This window comes from Sminthopsis crassicaudata, chromosome 1 (assembly GCF_048593235.1).
Source record: "Sminthopsis crassicaudata isolate SCR6 chromosome 1, ASM4859323v1, whole genome shotgun sequence".
Taxonomy (NCBI): Eukaryota; Metazoa; Chordata; class Mammalia; order Dasyuromorphia; family Dasyuridae; genus Sminthopsis; species Sminthopsis crassicaudata.
The window spans coordinates 407,269,855-407,290,945 of NC_133617.1; positions in this window are offsets into that span (position 1 = coordinate 407,269,855).

Here is a 21,091-nt window from a genome sequence, read left to right on the forward strand (position 1 = left end):
AGGATTATTGATACAAAGACAAAAAAAATGAAATAATCCTTATCCTCAAAGAACTTACTTTCTGCTGGGGATGAGAGATAAGATCCAATATGTTTACAAGAAAATAAATATAAGTATATGCAAATTGATATATGCATGTGTGTGTATATATATATATATATATATATATATATATATATATATATGTGTGTGTGTATACACATATATGCCTATACATAAACATTTGTGTATATGTATATGTGTGTATACCCCCAAAACTTTCAAGAAGCAATTTTTTGTGATGCCAAAAAGTTGGAAAGAATATAAGTACTATCAAGAGAACAACCTGAATAAGTTGTAAAACGGAATATTTTTGAACTTCCTGAAACAATGACTATGAGAAATTTAGAGAAAGGTGGGAAGACTTTAGAGGTGAGAGATAATGATTATATTATATTACATAGACTATCAGACATGGTCTGTGACAGTTGGTTTCGCTGGACTGTTTATTATTATTATTATTATTATGAGGGAAGTTTCAGTTGAGGTGGGATGTTGATAGGCAAGGAATATTCAGAAATGACTTGTGTTAAAGCAAAATGTATTTAAAAATTTATTGCAAAATAAAATTAATTATAAAGTCAATGTTTCTCTATATAGCGTAGATGCATACATATGATACCTATTGTAAACTTTACTGCTTTAACATTAAATACGTTATTTTTTCACATGATATGAAATAAATGGTACAATTAAATAGAGTAAGACATACATTTGAAAGTGATAGGGGATGGGTCTTTAACACCTTTAACATGGAAAGGATTACATACAACTACATGACATCTAAGGCAACCTTTAGTTCTATTATTTAGTAAATCTCTGAAAATATATCAGCATGTTTTCATAATAAGTGGCCATTGAAAAGTTGCCTGTATTTTTGTCTGGGGGATTGGATATAAAGGAAAGGCATCCAGGGAATAAACTGAAATGCTCTGCTCCCATTCAAAATCCTAGTTCTCAAAAGTAATCTACAAAGTAAACCTTTATTGTAAAATAATAAATTTGTTTTTGTTTTCAGGACAGTGGACAATATTATATATTTAAAAGGTGAATTTTCAAGTTGTTATAGCAGTACTATTACAAATGTTAATAAAAATTAGTTACAACATATTTAGTAATACTAACTAATATTAATATGACACTTTATATACATTATCTCATTTGATCATTTCAACAATCCTGTGAAGCAGGTACTACAGATGTTATTATCCTCACTGGAAATTAGACTCAGAAAGGTTGTCCACCTTGCCCATGGTCATATAGGTAATAATTAATAGAGGTTGAGTTTACTTCTTCTTGACTTCAGACTCCACACAAACTATAACCACTTTGTCATACTGCCTCTCAAGTATGCCTAGAACTAAGATACAATATTCTTTTGCAGTTAGTTAAAAATATTTTTCAATTATAAGTTGTTAAGAAAAGTTAGGGATATGATATTTTTTCAACTGCATTGTAGGAGACAACTAAGTGGCTCAGTGGATAGAGCTCTGGGCCTGGAGTCAGGAAGACCTGAGTTTGATCTGGTCTCAGACTAGTTAATACTAATTGTATGACCTTGGACAAGTCACTTAATCCTATTTGCCTCAGTTTCCCCATCTATCAAATGCACTGGAGAAGAAAATGGCAAACTACTCCAGTATCTTTGCCAAGAAAATCCCAAATGGAATTACAGAGTTGGACTTTACTGAACAATAAAAATCTTATTGTGCTATATATAAAGGTGAGCGCATGTTATAATTATATATAAGACAATTCAACTTTTGAAAAGTGGTATGATGAAGGACAAATAAGCTTTTATATTATAATATGTCCTTCAGTCTTCCCATCAAGGAAAAGTATGTTATCAACCACACATGGATCTGAACAAATATATAACACATTCTAGCTAGAGGAGACTTTCTGGTTGTCCTATTTGTTATGAATACTAATAAGACTAGAATCTAATAATGAGGATTGAGGAATTAGTACCCTGCCTCCCCCAAGGAATCTGAAGAGCTTTACCATCAGGATGTCATAATTTTTAGAGCTCGGTAAGAGTACTAGTTACTCAGGGCCAGATCATGCTATACATAAGATCTCCAAGGGTTCCCTTCTGTACTGGTAACCTGCTCTAACCTTTTTCTGATGTTCAGTGTTCTGATGCTTACTTATTTTTTTGCCATCCTTTCTGTACACTTATTAATTCAAAAATGTACTTAACAATTCCATAATAATGTCACATACAGTAAGATATATACACATATTGTACTCAGAACGTCTCATTATTTTAATCATATCTCATACTGAGCAAGACTGAACAGAACTCTAGAACTCTTTGTTCCTTAGCCTCTATATTTATAACCTCAGCTCAAACATACCCTTAATTCTTTTTTTCCTTTTTTTTGCAAGGCAATTGAGGTTGTGACTTGTTTAGAGTCACAGCCAGTTAAATATCTAAGACCATATTTAAGTTCAGGTCCTCCTGACTTCAGGACTGGTGCTCTATCCACTGTGCCACCTAGCTGTCCCACCCCCCATTAGCCTTAATTCTTGCTGGTTGCCTTTGCTTCATTTCAATTGTTATCTCTGACATAGACAATTGGTTTTCTGGCTTTTTTTTCTTTCTTAAAGCTTTAGCTTGGTATGCTGACATCATTGGTGGATTTGGAATCAGATGACCTAAGAGTAGTTTTCACCTTAGTGACTTTCTAACTGTATAGCCCTGGAAAAGTCCCTCACCTACAAAATTAAAGTGGTGGACTAGATCATTTCCCAGATCATGTTCAAATCTCAATATATGACCCTATGATATAGTATATTTTAGATTTTTAATATGTTTTCTGTTTTTAGCAATAATATGGGCTCCAAATAACCCATCTGTATCTACCCTGATAGAAGTGTAACTTCCTCACCAAAAGCTATAGGGTTAGAAAGTCAAAGGATCTCTGACTAGAGCCCTTGTCCTCTAAGATTTCTCTTCCATCTACTCTATATACATCTTCTATGTACCAGTTTACACGTTGTCTTACATTAGGCCCTCCAAGGCAGGGCCTATTTTCACCTTTATTTGGGTCCCAGAGCTTGAGTAATGCATGACACATTATCCCCTAACTTATTGACTGATTGATCTCCAGGACTTAAATTTGCTCCAAATACGTTTACTTCAGACCTGAATATGGTGTGAAGTTTAGAGTCTTTCTTAGCAAAGCTAAAGTCTCAAACAGGAAAAGGCCAAAGTGAAAATTTCCCACTTGGGGAGGGACGAGGATTAGAAGATCCTTTACCAAAATGCTCCAAATAAAATTAGTTGAAATGAGGGGTCAAAAGCAATGTTGGCATCAGAAACAGGAATCAGATCTTGAACCAAAACCAAGTTTAAGGAATGAGTAAAGAGATATTGTTTGAGGAGCAGGTTGAAGTGCCAGTTACCAGGAAATGGTCTATGTTCCACAGCACCCAGTGATTTACAGTAAAGAGGCTATTGTGAGCACACACAGGTTTTTATGCCCCACCACAAAAGATTGGTCTCATTCTACAATTCCCCGGATGGCTAATATCATTACTCCCTAAGAAAACAGCCAACTATAAATAAGTAAGAGACATTCTAGCAAGTTTGAAGAAGTCCAATTCATTTTGTAGATTCCCACCCTTCCCTATATCACATTCACCCAGAGTAGACTTAAAACATGATTCTCCCTAAATCTTTATAGTCACAGCAGGATTCAAGTGGCTGACGCACTCCGAATGCCTTGTGATCAGAGAATCTTGAGGCATCAAAGCCTTTGCCTTCCTCCCTGAAGGTTTCCTGCCCATCCCCAGGCTTTTAACAATCTCAATTAAGAAAACTCTCTCCTTCCACACCTCCATCTAAAAGACAGGGAAAGATGACTATCTACAATGCTTCTCTGGCATCCCTTTTAATCCAGGATTCATTCCTTATCATCTTTCTCCTCCCCACTGATCTTCATCATTCATCTATTCATGTAACAGGAAACTGAAGGGTCAGGCAGGGAAGGAGGTGCAAAAGAACAGCTAAGCACTGAGCCACTGCCAAGGTGAACTTATCCTCTTTGTTGTCCTTTAAATGGTCACCGGATCAATAAAAGGATCTAGAACAAATACCATGCACACAAGTAATATGAGCTCTTTTAAAATGAGTCACCCTCTTCCACAAAACAAGAATACTTCAAACTATATTATTGCATAGATTCATTCATAAAATCTTAGCACTGAGAGGCATTCATTCATTCAACAATCATTTTAAGTACTGTTTTAGGCTTTGTGGGAGATACAAAGATAATTTTTAATTGTATTTGCATGAATAAAACTTATATTCTGATGAGACATAGCAAATACAGAAAATAGCTATACTACAGAAGAAAATGTAAGAAAAATAAAATAGATATGTATAATAGTCTATGAAACTGAAGGTAGGAAAAATTATCTATTGTGGAATTAGGGGAGGTTTCACAGAGGGTTTGGGCACTTAAGAGTAGGTAGTTAGGTGAAGGACTAGAGGTTCATTGCAGTCAACTGGAATGTCTGAGAACAGACCCATAAGTAAAAGGAGAAGAGGACGTGCAAAAGGATGGATAGTCAATAGTCTAGAATAATATTATGCCTGACTTTAAAAAGAAATATAGGCATACTAACAAATTTTTGGTGGAGCTATGAATTGGCCCAACTATTCTGGAAAACAATTTTTATTATGTAAAAAAGTGTCCATGCTCTTTGATACAGAAACTCCACTGCTATCTTGAATTCTTTAGGAATTCAATGACAAAAAAAAGCCCCAAGTACATCAAAGTATTTATAGCATCACTTTTTGAATATCAAAGAGCTGGAAATAAAGTAGATGCCCATCAATTGGGGAATGGTTACACAAGTTGTGGTACATGTGTATCATAGAATATAACAGCTCTATAAGAAAAATGAATATGATAAATAAAGAGAAACATGGGAAGAAACGAAATAATACAAAGTGAAGCAAGACATGATAAGAGACAAAATGAAGTAAGTAAAACCAGGATAACTATGCATAATGAATATAATAATGTCAACAGCAAAAACAATCCTGTAAAACTGAATCCTGTAAAAAACTAATGACCAAGGTTAAACCCCAAAATGAGATATTAAAAGGCACCTTTTCTCATTGCTTTGCAGAGGTAAGGGACTCTGAGTGTGGAACATTGTATATAATGTCAAACTTTTTCAATATTTTAGTTTGTTTTGATGAACTGTTTTTTCCTCAGCATTCTGGGAGAAGGAAAAATGAAACATTGAGAAATATAGATGTTGTTTTTTAAGAGTAATAAATGGGGTTTTTTTAAGTAAAATATTGATCAATGAGACAGTTCAGTCTAGGGTTAAATGATATTGGGAAATACTCTCATCAGTTTATTGAGGCTGGTTCTAACAACACAAGATATTAAGATTGCTAAGATTACTGCTGAAGTTGGTTAATATCAGAACTTGCTAGCTCAAAAGTCTCAGATCTTGTGATTTCCTATGATAGAGATGATAACTATGTATTCTGATTCCATTGAGAGAGCAAGTGTTTAAGTTGTGCCAACTGTGTGCCATGCATAATGATAATTATAAATATCTCATATGATCATTACAATAACTCTATGAGGTAGATGCTGTTCTTATTCCCATTTTACAGCTGAGGAAACTGAGGTAAAAAAGAAGTTAAACAACTTGCCCAGAGTTACACAGTTAATAAGTATCTGAGGCTGGATTGGAATTCAGAGCTTCCTATCTCCAAGCCTGATACTGTAACAACTGTGCCATGAGCTGCCTTGTTTTCAATTTTTCAGTACCAACATTTTCCCTGTCACTGAGGTTCATATCCTTAAGTCATTCTTGACTGTTCCCTCTTTACTGTCTGTCCACTTCGTACTGGCATCCAATCACTTGCCAAATTCTACTTATTCAATCTTTTCTACATCTATTTCATTTATCCCCTTCTCACATGGCCACCCTGGTCATTTCTCCTCTGCACAATTGCAAAAAAAAAGCATCCTAATAAATTTCTCTCTTTCTCCCCTCTTTAATCCATCTTCCTCACAGCTGCCCAAGTCTGATTATGTCATTCCTCTACTCATAAATCTTTAGTGATTCTCTATTGTCTGTAGAATATAATTTAACTCCTTAGTCTAGGACTTAAAATTCCCATTGATCTTGCTCAATCTATCAATCTTCCTTATTATGGACTCCTTCCTGATCTTTAAACTATTAGCTCTTCCCTGAACTGAACATTCTGTTTATGGCCTCTGTATATTCACATAGGCCAAATCCAGTATCTGGGATTCTTATTTCTATCTCTCAAAATCCTTTTCTTCTTCCAGGATTCACCTCATGTGTCACTTACTTCAGGAAGTCCCCTATTGTCTCAATTTCTCTCTTTTCAATTATTTGTATATTGTACTGTGAACTCCCTGAGAACAGAAATTATCTTTCACCTTTCTTCAAACCTCCAGCCATTAGCACAGTGTCTGGCACATAACAGGAGCTCAATAAAAGTTTATTGACTGATTTGCTCAAATACTTTGTGTTTACTTATCTATGTATAAGTCATATCTTCCAGTCAAAAGTAAATTTTTGGAGGACGGGGCCTGTTTCATTCTTTTTTTGCATCCCCAGGGTCCAGTACACTACCTTGAACATTATGAGAACTTAATAATACTTTGTTAATTTGAACAAGAGAGTTGTGTATTTCAAAGAACTAACTTGTTCCTGTATTGCAGGATCTGACAAACATAGCTACTCATATATACAGCCACTCACTGCAATGGAGGATAAGAGACAGAAGACCTAGGATCTAATTCTTTGATCACCATAGCTGCACTATACTCCATAATCTCAACCACACTTTGCATCTACTTTCATACCATTCATTCTCACCACATGCTCTTATTATGACAACTATATATAGGCCAGTCAAATTTTTAAAAATATGCTAATTCCCAAAATGCCCTTATGGAAGAGCCATATCAATCAGCTGTCATTCCATCAAACAGTTCCAAACCAATTGCCTTGGGAGGCAGTGAATTCAGTGGAAGGATTCAAGAAACTTTAGATGATTACTTCTTTGATATGTTGTGAAAGTGATTTTGGTGAGATATGAATTGAACTAGTTGGCCAATAAAATCCTTTCTAACTCAGAAATACCGTAATTCTGATTCTGAACCTTCTACATATTCCAAAAGCCATCAGCTATTTTCTCTAATGCCCATATGCACCACAACACTCCATTCATCCAGCTCTCTTTCCCTTCTAAAGCCCATCCTACCCTCTTAGTTGAAAGAAGAAGAGTGGATATCCTTCCCCAAGGAAGAAGAGGAATCCAATTGATTGGTTTTCCTGCCTCAAGGTCATCTTCTACTCAGCTACCAGATTGATCTTCTAAAAGCATACATCTGAAATCTCCCAACCAGAGCATTCAATAAATCTAGTGGTTCCTATTACCACCAGAATCAAATATTAAGTGCTCCATTTGGCTTTTAAATCCCCTTTATAATCAGGGATATTTCTATTTTCTTATATTTTAATTTCCTTCAGATACTCTACAATCCAATAGCCTTCTTTCTGTTCTTTCATACAACACTCCATTTCCTGACTTCACTTTCACTGGCTTTCCACATGCCTAGAATGTTCTCCTTCTTCTTCATCTATACCTACCTTATGCCACAGGTCTCTTCTACCCGTCCTTCCTTTAGTGCCTTCCCCCTGAAATTATCTTCCATATGTGAGTACACTGTGTGTATCTCATACATACCTAATTATTTACATGTTTCCATTTCCATCAAAAGAACATCTAATCCTTGAGGATAAAAACTGTTTTTGCCTTTTTTTGTGTGTTCCCCAGTTGATTAGCACAGTGTCTGGCATTTAATAAACTTTTAATAAATGCTTGACTAACTGATAATAAAGTTCTTTTCCTTACATAGTAGTCTCTTGCTCTGTGTTTGTTTGTTTGTTCGTTTGTTTGCTGAGCTGGTAGGTCATAGCCTCCTTAATGAGTCTGTGTCCAACATAATCTGGATGCTCCATTGAATTCCTATTTTCTGAAAGTCTGAGAAATACTAAAAAACAAAAAAAAAAACAAACAGACAAAAACCATTCCAATCAGTTCCTCTAACCTTTTGATTCCATTAGAGTATTGATGGCTCTAGTACCTTCTCTTATTGTTTTCCTTTCCACTGCCTGTAATAGAATCAAAACACAACAGGCTGATCCACAGTCCTCACCTTCATACACAAACCCCCAAATATCCTCTTCTAAGCAAGAAACTCTCTTTTCAACTCCATCTCACTTTTAGACTTTTATCTGAGCACCTTATAGTGCTCCCTCCATGACCCTCAATTGGGTTTGTTCTACTAAAGTAAAAATCATGGATGTAGTCCTAGACCTACCTCTCTAAGTTTCACTGAGAAGAGGTATATTTTTCTCATTTCTCATATATGTGAGAATACTGCTCCCAACCAACCATTGAAACAGATGATCAAGGTCATTTCGTTGAAAACAGAGGATTGGACAAAACAGTAGAGTCACATTCCAAGAAACCAAGATTTTTTACTTCCTCTGTGTATTAGTCCCTGTACTCTTTCATCTTCTTTCAAATTTTCATCTTTTATACCAACCTGGAAACCACCAATAATCCTGAGCCAGATGAACACAAGCTCTATAACTGAAGATCATTTCATTTCATGCCTAGTAAAACCACATCTGAAAACCTTAACATAGTTGACTCCCAGTTACCCAGAATACTTTCTAACTTGCCTGTCTAATAGTATCCTACACTTCTCTCAGTTCCAGGATAAACCCAGTTTCCAGAGTTCTTGTCTGTTGTACAGTCATTCAATCATTTAATTTCCCTGGATCTTACTTTCCTTAACTGTGAAATAAAGTATTAAGGTAATTGGATTAGATGTCCTTCAAAGTCTAAACCTAAGATTGTCAGCTCCCTTAACTCTCCTAAATTATATGAGGATGGATGTCCTGTCAAGATATCTTGTAACTCCTCATTTGATTCCTTATTTTTAAAATGCCTACCCATACTTCCTTTTTCCAATCCCAAAAGAATAACATCTGGGGTTCTTATATCCCTAGTACCTAGTAAAATAACTTGCATACATAATAGACTCTTAAATGTTTTTTATTTATTTAATTGAATCAATAGAATTTGTTAAAGAATGCAAAAAAAAATTGTCTGCCTTTTTTATGAGAACAGAACTCATAGCATCCCTTTTCCTCTGAAAGGACAAAAATATAATCTCAACGTGTTGGTTACCTACCAACAAAAGTCTTCCTTCTCCTACCAAGGGCACTTCTGAACCAAATGCAGCTTTTCTCCATCTACCAATGAGAAATGCCCCTGAAAAGGTACAGAGCTGAATCTGAAAGAAAAGCTGATACTACTCAAGGAAATCTATTCTTTTTCAGCTGACCCCAGAAAAATGGGCAGGAACATAATCTCCATGCTTCTGATGAAAAAAGATGGGAAGATCATTAAAGTAACCTATTCAGAGCAGTTTGGAAAATTTATGATTGCTCTGACCATTGTCTGTAATTCCTATAACTCTTTCCCCAATTCTTCTAATATCCTGACTAAACAGTTCAACATATGAAAGGGGAACTGACCCCCAAGATAATCCTATGGTTGTATTCTAATGCATCCCTTTTTTTCTATCTTTTAATGTTCAACTGAATGAGAAACAGTGTTGCACCGTGAAGATGAATACAGAGCCAGTCTTTGACTAAGAAGAGTCAAATATCACTGCTTCTCATTACAAAACAAAGACTAAATAAAGATATTTAAGTTCATTTTCTACTTTGTAACTAAAATATCTTGACAAAAGTGTTGATGTAATCAATCCCCATTCCATTTAGCTATTTTTTGGAGAACTGCTATCACTGGATGGCACAGTGAATAGAGTACCCAAGTAAAAATGACTCAAGTTCAAATCTTGCCTCATATACATTTGAGAGACCCTAGGAAAGTTACTTTATCTCTCATCATTTCTAAAATTGAAATGATACCTGCTGTCTTCAGGAGGAGGGGAGGCAGGACGAGTTGGAGAAAAATTTGGAACATAAGATTTTACAAAAGTGAATGTTGGAAACTATCTTTTAATGTATTTGAAAAAATAAAATATCATCGAAAAATAATCAAATCAAAGAAAGTTGGAATGATAATAGTACCTATTTCACAAGGATGCTGTAGGAGCCAAATGAGATTAATTCCAGTCTAAAACCCCCTAAATCACACCAGATTTAATAATGTGCAGAAAATCCAGTGAGAAAATACATCGTGTCTTCTTCCAACCTAAAACTACTCAAAAAGACAGTCAGATACCCAAAGACAATAATGAAGAGTAGAAGTCAACAAAGCCAGCACAATAAGAGGCAAACAAGCCTCTCAGCACAACCAAAAGTACACATAGCCTACATGGCTGAAAACAGCAGCAGTGGAGAATTCCACAAAAGCTTCAGCATGCTCAGATACCCACAATGGAAAGTGTGAAAGCCATCCAAACCTAGTAGCACTCAGATTGGGTAACCCAGGGCTCCAAGATCTCTGACATTGTCCTGAAATGCAACAGAGCTGTAAAAGTCCAGTGCTTCAAATCTCTACTATCCAGGGGGAACCTAGGAGGAACTCAACAAAGGCACTATGGTAACCAGTTTGTGACCAAGAAGACTAAATATCCCACTCAAAAATTTAGTAAGGAGCAGAGAATGATCCTGGCACAAAATGCCAGTTAAGCAACTAAGATTGAGGATAATAAACTGAAGAAAATACCTATCAGTATGAAGGATCATTGTTCCACAAATGATAAAAAAAAATCCAACCTAGGAGCATTACCATAATCACTGCAAGGAGCAATTGAGATTTTATATATACATACATACACACACACACAAATATATACACATATATACACACACATAACATCCATATGTGAGTATATAATTAGCCTTTCCTCTACCATGTTACGCTACAGATTCTCATTCTTTTTTTTTTACTGCACTAGTAGTATCTCTGCACTTCAGAAGAAAGATCAGAAATGGTGATATAGTTTGGGGAGCCATGTGAATAAAAGAATTGGTTAAAAGAAATGAGCAGGGATAAAAGAAAACTTGGGGGAATGGGAGAGGCAGGCACAAAAGCTGTCTTTAAGTATTTGAAAAGTTGTTACATAAATTAAACTTGTCTGATTTGGTTTCAGAAGATAAAACTACGTGAAATGGGTGTAAAAGCAAACTTCCTCACAATTAGAGTAGTCCAAAAGTAAAATGACTACTTTAGGAAATAGGCAGATCCTCCTCATTGGAAATCAAGCAAAGAGTGGATAAATAGTTGTCAGTGTATTTTTGATAGGATTCTTTTTCAGGTGCAGCTTGGATTAAGTGACCACTGAGATCCCTTTCAACTCAGAAATTCTGTGATTCAGCAAATAGTGAGAAGAAAAGAGGGTTGAAAGAAAAAAAAATAATCTATACCAACCTTGGAAGGGAGGAGAAGAAGAAATGAAAAATTTGACTAAAAAATCCCTTAAAGTTCACATAAATAGTGTAATCTGTTGAAATTTATTCCTTGTCTCTCCCAATAATCTACTAGGCAAATGTCAGCCAGTTCCCAGGTGTAACTTTGACCTCACATTCCTCTTCTATCACTTAAAGTCTCTGTCCCTTGGAGCAAATCACTTAGCCTCTGTGAATTTCAGTTTTTTCATTTGTAAAATGGAATTAGGAATATTACTTACTTCATAGGATTATTGTAAGGAAAGTTCTTTTGAAATCAAAATATTCTATATAAATATGTTGTTGCTATTATTATTCCTTTTCTTCATGGATAGGTTAGCAAAGTCTAAGAGTTTATAGCAATAATGGTGTTGGAAATTCAGTCAATGTCAAAGGTGGGAATAGCAATACGTGTTTGTCCCAAGCTTCCTGTAGTCACATTTCTCATAAAGTCAGCCATTTTTATGCACTATCATACATTCCCAAATTTCTACTCATGCAAACCATGATCAATTACTAGTAACAAAGATAACTCACACAGAAATAATGTATGAATCCCAACCAAAAATCATAACTTACTTACAAGTATCTTAGTAACTGAAAGATTCTTATCAGCACAAGCATCCTCACTTTAAATTATCTGACCAATGTCAAGATTTATTTTGCAATATGAAGACTAAATCTTTCCAATTTGCTTAGCTAACTCAGGTGATGAGCTGCTTACTCCTTGGATGAGCCTAGTACTTCATTTGTTTCATAAAGTAGTTATTTTAGACAGTTCCTGTACAATGTAAACATGATTAGTCAATTCAATGAAGGGGGAAGAAATTAAATTACTTTCTTGGTATTACATACATACAAAATGAGATAGATATAAATAGATATAGATATAATAGATATAAATATGATAAAAATTATAAAATCATAAAATATGATTATTATCTTCATCTCATAGATAAGGAAAGTGTCCTTATCTATGTCCACTTGCCAAGTGGACATACAATTAAATAAGTGTCAAAAGTAGGATTTAAGTCCAAGTCTTGGCTGATGCCAAGCCTAGTATGCCCTTCACTAAGGAACAATGACTCTGAAAGATGGTTAGTGACAAACCCTATATATGCATCTCAAAGTGAAAATATATACAATCTATCCAGATTAAATGCATGTCCTGAAGTGATATTTATCATTAGTCTAATTTTTATTCAAGATTATAATAAATAACCTTTCCTAATGAAGTATTTTTGGATATGACATTAACTCAATTCCATAACTGGGATAATTTCATTTATCAATGAAAACATTATGCTAAAAGACCTAATTATCAGAAATATGTTTGCTAGTTTTAACATAAACTGAGATGATCTTGTCTATTGCATAATTACAAAAAACTTATTTTTTTAATTTGAAATATAAGCAGTAATTTTATTTGGGTGAGACACCAAAAGGAAAACCACTATTACAATATCAAACTACTGTTTATTTAATGAACGTACATTGCAAACCAACTTAAATACACTTCTAACTTAATGGTTTTTAAATTGAATTTTTCTCTATTTCAGTAACTGGAAGTCAGAAGAAAAAACTTATAAAATTTGAATTTACAAAAAGATATGTTTCTAATTTACTCTAAATTAGCTGGTTTATAATTCCCCCAACATCCAAAAAATTATGTTTGAGTTGAGTACAAGTGCAAAACTAAAGTATTTTCCCTTGCTTTTATAATTGCCTTCTACTATGTTATAAAAATTAATTAATTCAAATCAACAAATATTTACTGAGTATCTGCTATATACAAAGATTTCCCAAATTTATAAAAGAGCATTTATTCTTCTTGTAAGTAAATATAAAAGAGACTTAAGTACTCATTTATTCTTGTATTTAGATAAAGAGAAAACTTCTAAAAGGAGTTAATTTCTAAAACACAATACTTTCCTTGTACACTGTAGATGAAAATGAAGAGATCATTAACAGCCATAAAAGTTATCACAATCTCCTTCAGTTTTAGAATACCACCCAACCACTCTACATTAGAGCTATAAAGAATAAATTGCCAAAAAAAAAGAAGATAAAATCTTTATCTGGATTTAAAGGATTTCAACAATATTTTTTAAAAAATAAAGATAAAGTACTTACAGTTAAATCATTGTAAGAAACATGTGTCTATTTGCATTGTAAAGCTAGAATGTAAAACATTTCCAGACTCTTACCAGCACTTCTTTTATTGTGTGAGGGTAAATGAGTTACAGTAATAACCCAGAAAATTTCCTGCCACGTGACTCAGACGTCACCCTTAATGTAGACTTTGGTAGTTCAGCTTCTATGAAGACTTAAAGGTTAAAGGCATCATAAATTATTCATTTCCTCCTGTGCCAAGCCCATAAAAAGTGCTTTCACTGCCAAAGACATTGCTTTCAAATGGACACTATCACTACTGTGTGTGTATCTCTAAACAAAACATTCCCATTGCATTCATTACTATTCAGTAGGTGGAAGAAGTAGATTTATCCATATTATACTGCTATTTTTTAGGAAACCAAAACACTTTTGAAAAGAGAAATTAGTAAAGATTGTTATTCCAGAATATATGACAGTAATCACAATGAATGGCAAAATAAATTTATATTGGAATCCTAGATTAGCAGAAGCAAGGAATGGTTAGTCTTATACAGAAAAGATATAGCCAGATACAAACCCCACACCATTAGCAACAGTTGTGATTCTTCCCCTTCAGTTATTGCCCAGGTTTATATAGCTGAACATAACAATCAAACATAAGGTCAAATAAGAAATGCTCACATTACAAACTCCTCAACTAGCAATCCTTTGACTAACATGCCCAGTTCCATATAGTTTATTTTCTGCTAGTGTGTCTATTTTCCTATTTGATTTTGTAACAATTCTGGATTTGTGCTTTTATGGTTTTTCCTTATCCTCTTATGTTATTGAACATTCTGAATTTGCAGGAATTTTGTATGTCCTAAAATCTAATGCTATTCTATTTTTCTGGTGAAAATACAAAGGACACTCAAGTGCCTAGGAGTGACTGACTATATTCTGGGCCTCTCTATACCTCCCTTTGCCAGGAGAGCAAGCCAAATACAGACTACCAAAACTTCAATCACGAAATGACTACCTGCTGAGTGATCCTCTGTCTATTTTGGGCATTGAATGTCTTTGGAAAGGTTCTCTAAAGTATGGACCAAACTTCCTTGAAGAGATTCCCATGTCATAAAAGACACACTGGACAACACTCGAATACAGCTAGGGTGGGCTTGCAATTATGTTGAAAAGTTACTAGCTCTCCTGGAGCCAATCTCTTTTTATTCCACTTTAGCCCCCTCCCCCACTCCCATCTCTCTCTCTCTCTCTCTCTCTCTCTCTCTCTCTCTCTCTCTCTCTCTCTCTCTCTCTCTCTCTCTCTCTCTCTCTCTCTCTCACACACACACACACACACACACACACACACACACACACACACACACACACACACCAGCCTACCCTTAACTCACCAGTTTGGATTTGGCTCGTTGCAAAAATTCTTCCATGTTGTTGGGGGGGGGGGGGAAGGGAAGGAAAGAAGGGGTGGACAAGGATGGAGTAAAGTGAGGTGAATTAAGGAAAAGTTCCTCGCACTAAGCGAGGGCAGGAAGAAGGGCGCAGCAAAAGCTGTGCTACCTCCCGCTGCTGCCTCGGCTATCTCAGCCTCTCTCCCCTCTCCTTATTCCTTTTACACCCACCCCGCAGCCCAGCCTGGTTCGGCTCCGGTCGGCCCGTCTTTCCCTAATAAGGAAAGTGGGTGTGACACCCGGGAGCCCCAGCTAGAGCCTTGCATGCTCTTGGGCACGCGCTTTCCCCAGAGGTTTGGGGGGCGGTGGAGGTGGTGGAAGGGTGGGAGGGCTAAGACTCATCGGCCAATCGTAGGGCCAAGCTCCAGCCGGCTGACGTCGCTCGGCAAAAGATACTGCAACCATGGACAGCGCCCAAAAGTGAGGGCCAAGGACCGGGGGCGGCTGCGGAGAGCTCTGCAGCAGCAGCTGCAAACCGCCGCGGTCTGGAAGAGGGAGGGGTGGGGTGAAGGTGGAGAGGGGGCGGCGGCGGCGGGGAGGAGAAGCAGGCACAGAGAACTCTCATACAGCCAGCGCCTAGCCAGCTGACTGGCTACAGAGAGCTACAGCTAAAGACTTAGTGAAGGTGTATCCGCAGAGTGGACAATTAGATTTCCTCTGCTGTGCTGGACCGCTCCTCGGAGCTCACAAAGGAGGCATTGCCTACACTGAAAATGGAGATAATACCAGCAAAATAGCAACAACAATACGGTAGAGGCAAGGAAATTATGTTCTCTCTCTGGACTGATGTGACCTCCCCAGCACTCCTGTTTTTGTTGTTTTCCACAAATTACTGTTTATATTCATAACGTTGTATACATGTACCAGTCTTTCTTACTGCAAATCTTGTTGGAGTCTCATAAAAGCCCCATGAAGTACAACTATTATTTTTCCCATATTTTACAGAAAAGAAAACTGAAACTTTCAGAGGTTGTGTTACTTACCGACCACAGACTGAAGAAGCGTCTGAGGGAGCATTCAAATCCAGGTCTTACTTAGTCCAACATGCCAGCCACTATACCAACTGCCTCTCTGAGAAGGGGAAATTGATGCATAGTGAAGGAATAAATCTGCCCTTGAGTTTGATGTGCACACTTCTTTGTAGAGGTAAGCTAGCGCAAGGGAAGAAGTGGGCAGAGTTTTACAGGGTGTAATTTAAGCAGATATTTGAAAACTGAGCTCAAGGATTACATTCAGTTGATAAGAAGTGCAGAAGCTGCGGATTGTTTGATGATATCACCTTGGCAGTCATAATGCACTTCCCTTGCTGACTTAAGTAATCTAAAACCATTCTAAGCAAAATAAGTATTTCCTCAGCCCTTATAATTGTAAAGTTGATGACTATTCAAGTGACAACAAATCAAGCAATGCTCTAATATTCCCGAGTATACTTTGCCCCCTAACACTGCTTGATAATCTAGAAATAACGGGGAAATTATTTTTGGTTTCTTGAGCTTTAAAATTTTACTATTTATATTAAAGCACTATATTAAAATGGACTTCAATTTCTACATCTGAACAATGATAAATGATTCAGTTAGATTTCATGATTCTTTTCAGCTAGATACAAAACCTTTTTCAAAAATCTCTGAATTCATGTCCCTAAGTTTTCCTATACTGAAACTCAGTAGGCCTCTCCTTCCTCCTAAACTATTCTAGCATATAGATATTATTTATCAATATTACTGTTAAGTTAGTGGAACTATTTCTGGCATTGTTGCTTTATATACTTTTTAGGTTTCTATGATGAGCAATTTTATTAACAGCTCTTTTCTCACATCAGTTAACATCTCTTTCCATTGCAGATAGACATGATGACATGAGTTCCAAGTCTAAATTCCTTCTTCATAAATCCAGATATAAAATGACTTGCCTTTCAAAACAAGCAAACAAAAAAAATTCCAAAGTAGCTCTCCCGATTTTGGTCAATGGTATTGCCACTGTCCTAGACTTCAAGGCTCAAAATCCTAAAGCCAAATTTGACTCCTCTCTCCCTCCCCTCACCAGAGCCCTCTCAAATACATCTTATACATCTTTTCATTTTCAGGGTTGTCACCTTTTCATTTCAAAGGCCCTTGTCATCTTATTGTTCTCCTAAAATATAGGGTCCTAAGTCACACCCCTGACTTTTGGAGTCCTCCCTATTCATTTATCCTGTCATTGCAATCATTTTCTTAAAACACTATTTGGATCACTTCTCATCTCTTTGCTCAAAAACTTTCAGTGATTTCTCACTGCTCAGTCTCCTTCATCCTACATTCACTCAATCCTCTGCATTCTTTTGCCAAGACCCCTAAAATGTGTTTATTCTTTTCTATTTCTGGTATCACTAACATTGTTTGAACTCCTATCACCTCATCCTCAGATTATGTTTACAGCCCTTTATGTTGACCTCCCTCCCTTTTAGGCTCTTTTTTTTCTGATTCATCCAATATGTTGCCACCATGTTAATTTTCTTAATACACTACTTGGATCAGTTCATTCCTCTGCTCAAAGACTTTCTGTGTTTCCCTATAGCCTGTAAAGTAGAGGTCAAATCCTGATGCCAGTTTTCAAAGCCTTCTACTACGTGACCTCAAACTAACCTTCTAGAATTAACTTGTTATTTACCAAGTTCTTTACTTTGGCTTAAGTTTTTCTACTCACTATCCATTGATTCTTATAGGGGACAATGAAGAGATTAATAGATTCACAAAACTTCAGGGTTTAATTCCTGCTTCTGATATCTATTTGACCTTGGACTTTACTCTTTTTGTACTTAAGTTTCTTCATCTGGGAATCAGCTTTGTGTAGGATGAGTGCTGTCTATGAAGTTAGAAAAGTATGGATTTGAATGCTGCTTTTATTACCAGCTATTTGGCCATGGGCAAGTTATTTAACATTTCTCAATATGGGAATGATACTTCCTATGGTACCTCACCTATTCAAGACCTGGAACATAATAGGGACTGGATAAAGTTTGTTGATCAATCAACTAAATGATTTGTTAGGTCCTTTACAACTCTATATTTTAGGGACACTTTATCAGATTCATTTCTTTGCACATGCCATTGCCTTGACCATTTCCTATCTCTTTTCCATCTGCTTTCCCTCCATCTTTCTCAATTCTACTCATTCCACTTTCTCAGTTGTGCTTCTCTGACTACTGCCTGCAAGTGCTTTTTTTCCTCATTTAAACACCTAAAATATTTCTTTTCCATATCCCTTATTAGATACTTCTCACTTATTTGCTTTTCTTGCTAGCATACTCTTCACTGAATCATATATTTTAGAGTGGAAATAAAACTCAGAAGATACTTAGTTTAATCCCTTTGTCTTACAGGTGAACAAACAGGTTCAGAATTATACAGTTTCACAGCAGCAAGCCTGGGATCAAGTAATCCAAATCCTGTATCTCACTATGACTTCCATATATTGTCAACTGCATGAGGAGAAGACTCCTGATTTATATTTCTAAGTATCCACTCTGGTATCTAGCACACTATCTTTTTTTATAATGGCTTTTTATTTTCAAAATATATGCAAAGACAGTTTTCAGCATTCATTCTCACAGCCTCTCTGTTCCAAGTTTTTCTCTATTCCTTCCCCCCACCCTCTTCCCCTAGACAGCAAGTAATCTAATATGTTAAACATGTGCAATTCTTCTTACACTTTTCACATTTGTCAGCTGCACAAGAAAAATCAAATCAAAAAGGAAAAAATGAGAAAGAAAAAAAAGCAAACAAACAACAACAAAAAAGGTGCAACTACTGTGTTATGATCCACATTCAGTCCTGTTTCTGGATGCAGATGGCTCTTTACATCACAAGTCCATTAGAATTGACCTGAATCACTTCATTGATGAAAAGAATCAAGTCCATCACAGTTAATCATAGCATAACCTTGCTGTTGCTGTGTACAATGTTCTCTTGGTTCTATTCACTACATTTAGCAACAGTTCATGTAAGTCTCTCCAGGCTTTTCTGAAATCATCCTGCTGATTGTTTCTTATAGAAAAATAATATTCCATTACAATCATATACCAGAACTTATTCAGCCATGTTGATGACCATCCACTTAGTTTCCAATTTCTTGCCACTACAAAAAGGGATGCTACAAACATTTTTGCATATATGGGTCCTTTACCCTTTTTATTGATCTCTTTGTGATTCAGACCCAGTAGAGACACTGCTGTATCTAAGGATATACACAGTTTGATAGCCCTTTGGGCATAGTTGCAAATTTCTAGCAGTACCTTAAATGTAGTATTTGAGTATGAATGTACAAGCAGATTCATATTCAGAACCTCTGAACCTAATACTATAAGGCTTATTCCATCACACTGACTAGGGTACCCACAAGCCTACCTCATATATAGCTGGGCAGAAAATGATAGAGCTGAAGCCAAGAAAATCTGAGTTTGAATCTAGTCTCAGAAACTTACTACCTGTGTAAAATTATTTAATCTCTCAAAGAAGTTTTTCATCTGTAAAATGAAGTTAATAATAGGATCTCTATCTCAGATTTATTATTAGAACCAATTGAGATATTTTAAAAGTGCTTTATAAACTTTAAAAGCACTAAATAAATGCCAGTTATCATTGTTGTTAGATAGAGCCCACTTCACTATGGAAACTCTCAATCCCTATTTTTCCCACCTTTTTCTTATGAAAGAATTCTGCTAAAGATTTGGGATTATTCATGGGTATGTAGTTCTCGTGCTCGTGAAGTCACCTTCCTCATTTTACAGATGAAGAAATTCAGGACCAGAAACTTAGTTACTAGTACAAGGTTGCACAAGTAAAGTACCAGAGTTAAGATTTGAACCAGGTCCTGTGATTCTTAATCCAATACTCTTTCTACTATACCAAACTGTTATCCTTTTACCAACATATGGCATATTTTTAAACAGAGCTGTAACGACATATAAAAGGGGGTGAGAGTGGTATCTGCTGATTCATCATGTTGTCCTGTTTCTGTATTAAAGGCTTTTTGTGGACTATTTCTCAGAAAGGTCCATTGGTTTCATCTTTCTCTTTTGTTCCTTCCAAAATGTAGCACTTTTAAATGATCCCATAGAAGAAAAGTTGTCCAGAAATGTATATCTCCTAGTAGAGCTAAATTTCATAGTCATACAAGCTTAGGGTTTGTTTTTGTTTTTCTTGTTTTAAGGATGAGAGATATAAAAGTAGAATTCATACACATCTGACTTTTAAACAACAATTTAACTACATATTTATAGTTTTTATCCCTTTGGTGGGTGAGCACTACTTATGTTGGCAGTGTCAAAAGATTGATTTTTTTCACCATCTTGGCAAACACATTGCCTGAATCATTTTTTAAGCTAGACTTTACAAGAAAATAAGACTTCTTTACAAATTCATTACTTGCATCATATTGGTACATATGAGGTGCTGGAAGAAAGGAAGGTTATTTGAATTGTTAATATCAGTATTAGTGGGAAACAATGCCTAGGTTCACTTGGAAGAACATGTTGAAATTTAAATGTTCAGACTCTAAATAATGGCAATCGGGCATGCTATACTTCAGTCATTTCTGGGAACCAGAGACATCTTGTACAATACTGAATATAATTTGAAAGGTCAGCAGAGGGCTAGAAAAGAACTGTTCGTTCTATGAGTCATTTTTCAAATGAGGCAGTGGCCATAATATTCAGTTTGTGACCCTAAAAGATCCTGGGAATTAAGCTTTTACTTAGTATCCTGTTGTAGTGAAAAGAATTGGGTTGCATTTGATATCCCAGTTGCAATCAATCTTCATTGGCAATGGAAAGAAAGGAAATAAGTGTTTATATAACACATACTATGTTTTAGGCATTGTGCTAAACATTTTACAAATAACTTGTTTGAAATCCCACAGCAACCCTGTGAAGAAGGTGCTATTATCATCTTCATTTTACACTTGAGGAAAATGAGGCAAACTTTTTTTTACTTTTT